Raw genomic sequence first — 8,036 nt, forward strand, 5'->3', positions numbered from 1 at the left:
ATTTGTCCGAGGTCACATGCCAAATAATTGGTAGAGGCAGGGTTCAAACTCAAGGCAGCTTATCTGTAGAGCCTGTGCCTCAAATCACAACTCTTACAAATCATCCACCCTGAGTACAGCAAGTAATGGAATGACTAAAATGTAATACTCGCTTCTACACCAGCTACACCCAACTTGCCTGTATATACCCACTTGGAGTCCATGGACTCTATGTATGTTCATGACTGTGCTAAATCACCCAGAATGCTTATCCCCTAGGTTTAATAGATATAAGGTAATATATGAATCCCAGAAGTTTCTATAGAGGTACAGTATAGTCTCAGGGTAAAGCCTTTCTGAACCATTGGTAAGGCAAAAGCAGTTTCAAGAAATAGTCAATCCAAGATACAACAACCATGCTAGGTTAGTAGAAGCTTACTATTTCAAGCCACTGCTATAACTCTGGACTCTCCAACACACTTTCTTCAGACCAAACTTATTCAAATCAGAGGACGCCTCTACATGACTAGGAAGCCTTTGGCATCAAATTTCTACCTTGGCAAGAAACCAAAGCAAGAAGGCCTTCCTCAGCCCATGTGGACCAAGCCCATCCAAAGCAAACAGTTCCCATAAGTGTTTACGGTAGAACAAGCTTCTTCCTTTAAACAGGGTGAATGTGGAAAATCACCCAGCCAGACACTGCTTGTTATTTTAGCACTTCTGAAATTCAGGGAGACAGCCATCCCAGCCAGAGATGCAGCCCTCTTTAAGTGGGAAGTGGAAAAGTTGGGAAACATATCAAAATGTCCTATTGGAGTCTATAAAGATGTCATTGTTCCCTAAACACTTGTTTTTATCATAATTCCTTAATAGGTGACTGTGTTTAATATCTCCACATAGTAATACCTCCTGGCCCAGCTTGCAGATTCTCCCTGTTTTTCTGTGACACTTACCCAGAGGAAGTTCATGATCTGTCTGTGCTCCTCTGGCCTGGCACTGGCAAGACCAGAGACAGAAACTTGGTTGAGTCCCTTCCCATCATCAGCTTCCACACCTAGACTATTCTAGCTTTCTAGATACAATGAAAGACTCTTGGGTTTTTTTAATTTTTTTTTCAACGTTTTTTATTTATTTTTGGGACAGAGAGAGACAGAGCATGAACGGGGGAGGGGCAGAGAGAGAGAGAGGGAGACACAGAATCGGAAATAGGCTCCAGGCTCCGAGCCATCAGCCCAGAGCCTGACGCGGGGCTCGAACTCACGGACCGCGAGATGGTGACCCGGCTGAAGTCGGACGCTTAACCGACTGCGCCACCCAGGCGCCCCTAGGGTTTTTTAAATCATTTCTTTAAAGTTATTTATTTTGGGGAGATAGAGTGGGGGAGGGGCAGAGAGAGAGAGAGAGAGAGAGAGAGAGAGAATCTGAAGCAGCCTCTAGGCTCTGAGCCTGTCAGCACAGAGCTTGATGCTGGGTCGAATCCACGAGGTGCGGGATCAGGACCTGGGCTGAAGTCAGACACTCAACCGACTGAGCCACCCATGCGCCCTGAAAGACTCTTACATGTTTACTGAAATACTTTGAGACAAACGGTAATGTATGCTACATTAAAAAAAAAAATTTGCAAATATTCACAGATCCAACTCTGAAATTTGGTGAGCAAGACATCTGGATGATATACAGATTAGTTGACAGCTTCATGAAACATCAGATAAGCTAAGTGTAAGGATTATGGCATGCCTATTGTCATTTATGCATATTGGTGATATAAATGAATTTAAATGGGTTTAAATTTTCTTTTTTCTAGTTTCCCGAGAAGAATATCCCTTATGCAAATTTAATTGAACATTCACTGTTTTAAATTCTGAAATGGCTAGACCAATTAATAGTACAAAATGTATTGGGAATAGCAAAACAATGTTTAATTCTTATTTCTATGGAACCTATTCTAAAAATGGAATTCAGTTCACAGAGAGAAAAATCACCCACTTAAATCTCAATGTCCCTACCCCCATAAAAAGGGGGCAGAGGGCAGGCAGCAGCAAAGGAAGACAGGCTTACTTACTTAGGCTTATTTATTTTTTATTTTTTTTAATATGAAATTTATTGTCAAATTGGTTTCCATACAACACCCAGTGCTCATCCCAACAGGTGCTCTCCTCAATACCCATCACCCACCCTCCCCTCCCTCCCACCCTCCATCAACCCTCAGTTTATTCTCAGTTTTTAAGAGTCTCTTACGGTTTGGATAAAGTAGGATCCAGGTGCCTTACGGGATAAATTCATGATTACTCAAGATCCCGACAACTAACGTGCCAGGGGAAAAGGCCGCTGGAAGGGAAACGATCATGGATCATCAGACCCCCTGGCTTTACCCTTCTCAGCCTTCAGGTAAGAATGAGGAGCCCTTTTGGCAGCATCTGCCTCCCTGTCCAGAAGTGAAAAACTGAGAGCAAACGTCAGTGCTGTTGTTGGATTGGCTAGTGTACTGGCTTGGCCTGCAGCAGCTGCACGTGTCTCCAGAAAACTCTCCTTCTCCCCACAGATCAGCTTTTGTATTCCTAATCCCCGGAATCAGGAACTATGAACTCTGCTGTATCAGCCTGGGAAATAAATAGCACCAACTCCAGGCCCCAGAGCGATCAATCTGCTTATAATTCCAAAAAGGGGTGAAAAACAAATACATATGCCTTTGTGTATACCTTTTAAATGAAGATTGCTTGAAATGTGAAAAAATGTATTCTACTCAGCTGTTGTTGCTTCCCTTATTTTTAAAAGTAAGAGGGATTAATTGTGAAGAGCTTTGGCTATTTTTGTAAGTAAATTTTTAGTTTTGAGCAGAGGGGGAAATGAAGGAATAATTTTATAATAAATGCTAGATTATTTGCAACTAAAAACAGAATTTAGAAACAAATGTAATAAGTACTTAATACTCTAATGACTATTATTGTGTTCTTATTTTGTTTTATTAAAATGCTGAATATTCTATTCTTCCCCACTCACTATCATTTCACATTCTCATTTGCAGAACACTGTAATTATCAGTCTATTAATCACATGATTATAAGTTTCAGCACTGTACAGGATTCTTTTAGATGATGTTGAACAGAGATTGCATATATGTAGAGACTCCAGGTTTCTCTCTTGGGCTAGGTCAAATACATTCACCACATCAAACAAAAGCCACAAATTTCAGTTTGAGTCTGTTGTATTTGTCTTCTATTTATTTATGAACGCTGCCTCCTCCAAGAAAGGATTTGAAGCTCCTGTTACAGTCAGTCACACCAGTCCCTAGGAGTCCAGCAGTTGGTAGAAACCAGTATTTCTGGTTCCTTACTGCCCATGGAACCTCACACATGCTGACTCACAGCAATCAGAGACCTGTGCAGACTGGCTCAGATAACCACCAATAGAACTTGCCATTCTAGCTTGCTTCATCAGCCATGAGTGGAGCCAGCTGAAGTTGTGAACTCTACAGAGGCTATGTTGTTCTTACCAGTGAAGAATATGTAATCACTACCACCAACACCCCTCCCTCTACCAGGAAAAAAACATGCCCAACTTCAGAATAGTTGCTCAATGGCATTCTGTCCTAGACTCTGTCAGTTGTCAACACAGTCAACATAACCACATTTCTGCCAAATCACAGGATACACATCTGCGTTCTGTCATCAGACAGCTTGCCAAATCTAGTCTTCCCATTCACGTATTTTGACTGTTCATTAGAAGCTGGAGAGTTTCCAGGGAACCCCTGCTAAATGGTTGGATGGGTGATCAATGTTTTGATAGCCCAGAGACACAATGTTCCTTCTGGGCTATGAACTTGTTACCTGTCATTTAATTCTGGACAATTCTTATATAAGAGCTTTCAGAGAAAGGAAAAAAAATCTGATTCCACAAAAACTGGGGTTGATGATCCGAGTGTCTATTTTCTCTCTTGAGTAAGAATTAAATCAACATACTAGTTGAAACATGACCCTCCAGTCTCGGCATGTTTAGATTTTTTGAAAATATGCCAATGCTCACTAAAGGAATATGATAGAAAAAATATTTTGATCCATTCTTAAATTTTCTCATGGTTTCAGATTAGAAGCTGCTCTTGACTTTCTCTCTTCAAAGCTATTGTGAAGTCTTACTGGTGGAGAATAATCCAGCACATTTCCCCAACCATTTACTGAAGTCCAGCAGTGTTTCAACTCAAAGATCTACCTGAGGGTTCTCCAATCTTCCATCTGCAACCAACCTTTTTCCTGAGGCTTGGAAAGATTCCTGATGGAAGAAATTGGCCATAGCAGCCTACTCCATATGTTGTCCAGGAATTTCACCATTGGCTTTCCCTTTCCTTCTCCACTCTTCCTGCCACCAATTGCCACCAAACTCTTCTCCAACAGCAGGTGTCTGTCCTCTGAAAAGAATATTCTGTCCTTCACCAAAACAACTCTATATCCCAGACTTCACACAACACCTGGCACATAGTGAGGTCAATAAATGGACAAAAGAATTCATGGATGAGTGATTATCTTTCTCTGTAACTTCACCCCTTTCATCTTCAACCCCCTGAGTACCCCTTCTTTAACTCTAAATACCTTTAACTATCATCCATTAACTATAATGGATTTTATAGAAGGATTATCCAACGGAAAGGGGGAAAGGCTCTTCAGGAGTGAGATAAAATCAAATCACCTCATCCTATTCCCTATAAATCATATATTCCCTCTGCCCTTTCATTTCCATCTAAAAGAACTAGGTTTAATAAGAGACTCTTAAATACAGAGAACAAACTGAGGGTTGCTGGAGGGGCTGTGGGGGGGGGGGGATGAGCTAAATGGGTAAGAGGCATTAAGGAAGACACTTGTTGGGATGAGCACTGGGTGTTATACATTGGGGGAAGTCACTGGAATTTACTCCTGAAAACATTATTGCACTATATGCTAACTAACTTGGGTGTAAATTAAAAATAAGTAGATAGATAGATAGATAAATAAATAAATAAATAAATAAATAAATAAACTAGGTTTATCCCCCATAGAACCGATTTGAGGTCAAATAGGAGCCATATGCAAATAGGGTTTGAGAAACGAAAAGCAATATAAATATAAAAGATACTGTTGTTGCAATCTTATTCTTGTTTCCATAAATCCAGCTGGTTAATCCTACTGAAGAAGGCAAAAGGGATGTTTGCAATGTAATTCGGTAACCACAGTCTTGTTGTTTAGTGTGCAACCACTCAAAACACCATTAAAGAAAAAAAAAACTTGGGATCCAAAGAGAAGCACAGAAGTCTGGAGGAGAAATCAACACTCCAAGACAGAGAAAAATCAATGACTAAAGTAGCCTTCACATGCTAAGCCTTTTGAAGTGTACCTTCTCTGCTATTTTCCATCACCTAATCCAGACATCTCCCACTTCAGGGCATAGCTATCTATATGTAATTTCCATTCATAGTATTAGCAAGTGTGAATAATATGGAAGACAAGCCACTCAATTATCTCAACAAAGGGTTCACACTGGCATGTGTGAGAAAGATTGAGATAACCTTACCAAATGTGGGGGTTTTTTAATGCTTAATCTATTGTAAAATTATTTCCTTTAGCTATTGCATTATTTCCCTGACATTAAAGGCAGAGTAGTTGCCCTAACAGGAAAATGTGTGATCTTTGTGTAATTTGTTTTATATGCTTCCGCATACTTTTAATACTTAATCCGGCTTCTGCTCCTGCCATTCTACCAAAACCTCCCTCTTAAAAGGCATCCATCACCTTGTAATCACTCAACACCATTTGCGTCTGCATCCTCCTAGAGCCCTCAATTGGCAATCCTGAGTGTTGTTCAACTTCTTCCTGAAGCCCTCTTTTAAATTTCAACATGCTTCATTCTCCAGGCTCTCCTACTGCTTCAGACCATTCTTTCAGAATCTGAATGCCACTGCCTCCTCTTTCTTTTGTCCTTTGAAAATGGGTTTTCCCTAAAAGTTTCCAGCAGTTTTTTTTCCTTCCCTATGTTTTGTGGGTTTTTTTTTTTTTTTTTGGTGATCTTACCTCCTCCACAAATTCTATTGTTATTATACCTGCACGTCCATACACATCCTTATTCTCAAATTCTCTTGTTTCCCTCCTTTCTCAAACTCAACACATTCATAGGCAATCTACTTTTCCTCCTGACTTCCATATTTCCATGAATGGGGCCACCATCTTCCTAGACACCCAGATTCTTGGAGATTCACACCTATTGCCTCCCTTTAACTTTTCCTGGGCATTCTTCTGCTCCAAGCTACCCTGGCATGCTGGTTATAAGCTCATTCATGACATTTAGCCTATCTTCCCTAGTAATTTAGTTACCTGTACATTTATCTTATGTTCCCTATCTCCTGAGAAAAAGACTGTGCTTTCCTTAACTTTGTACACCCTGCAGAGTCTAGCAGAATCTGGCACATAGTAGGCATATCTCATTGACAAAGTAAAATTGAACATTCATTGATACATTTTATCTACATCTTCCACTGTCCTTTGTCATCTACAGTCAACAGCACTGAGATAAAATTATACTTAATCTCAGTACTCTGAAGAAAAGTATCAAAAAATACATTCTAAGCACTATCCTAAAACACAGAGTTCTTCACGCACTGAATTTATTATGTGTGCAGTCCACATTTTCAGTCATCTGTTACACATGAAAAAAAAAATCTATATCTGGAAGGGACACCAGAACGTGTGGGGAACCAAATTCACATGTCATGTAAAAGCAATTCCCTTGGTTTGCTTCCTCAGTAGTGGAATCCCTTCCCCAGTTCCCTATAATTTGCTTGTTCTATTATTACTCCCACACTTGGTTATGAGAGTGTTGTGTTGTTAAAAGCTACACTCAATACATTGCAACTTTAATTCAGTGAAAGCACGAACCTCTGAGAGTGACTCAGCATTGTAATGATGCCCACGTACTCGTGCTGATCACTTCACTGACTCCTGGTTTGGTGTTAACTGAGCACAGATCACAAGTTTCAGGTTTAGGAGTTGGTTTTGTTTTGTTTGAAAACAGAATAAGCAGAATAATGGAAGGTAACATGGTCAAGCTGTCTGATATCCGGACCTACATTCCAATGCCAGATACATGGCTTTGTATCCACCAATAAGAAGAGAGCCCATGTTGGGTTTATTGTAGCCTGAGGAACTAAAAAGAAGCTTGCACCAACCTGCACTCTGAAGCAGACAGAGGTTTAAGAAAATTTGAACAAATCATTCCTCCTCTTACTTAAAGGTCTATAAACAGGTAAATGAATGGAGTCCTACCTCTGCCCTAAGGATTTTTCCAGACTCGTCATTTTATAGAAAAAAAAAAAATAGGCAATTCATACCTGAACTTGCATTTTTGAGTGCACTTTATCAAGCTCAACAGTTAACTTTTTTTATGTCCAGCTACTGGACAGTATAAAGCTAACACATTTATACCAGCACCATTCATGTGTGAAAAGTTTAATTTACTAAGTCACTCAGAAATGTTACAACCACAGAATTAAAGATACATTTACACCTCATGTTTGGTTCACATCTAATATGGTTGACAACATCTCAAGCTAATCTTTTAATATTAGCCAATTGTTGAACATTAGGTGAAAGAGATCTCTCCCTGAAACAGTACAGCCAGATTGTTTTTAATGAAGCAAAGGTCACATGGTATCACCCATCTGTTTACTCCTCCCCACTTCCTACAATCTAAATCTCATCTGCTTCTACCTATTTCCAGCCCCTCCTTCTTCACACTCCCACATTCCAGCCAGCTAAACAACTCGCCCTTTCCACGTACCATCTCATGGATTTTTACTTCTACATATTTAATGTGCTATTTTCTGGTCTCACTCTCAAATCTCAGATCAAATCTTTCTTCCTCCACAGAATATTCCTTGACTCTCCTTCTTCCAACCACTTATTTCATTTTACCTGTACCTCTCAAATAATTTTCATTGCTTTCTATTTTGCATTTTTTTTTATTATTTTTGCCTAATTTGATTTCCTCTGCTAACATGTAAACTCTCTCAGGGAAAAATCCACAGAGAATTCTTTTCT

Source organism: Prionailurus viverrinus, chromosome C1 (genome assembly GCF_022837055.1).
Source record: "Prionailurus viverrinus isolate Anna chromosome C1, UM_Priviv_1.0, whole genome shotgun sequence".
NCBI classification, from domain to species: domain Eukaryota; kingdom Metazoa; phylum Chordata; class Mammalia; order Carnivora; family Felidae; genus Prionailurus; species Prionailurus viverrinus.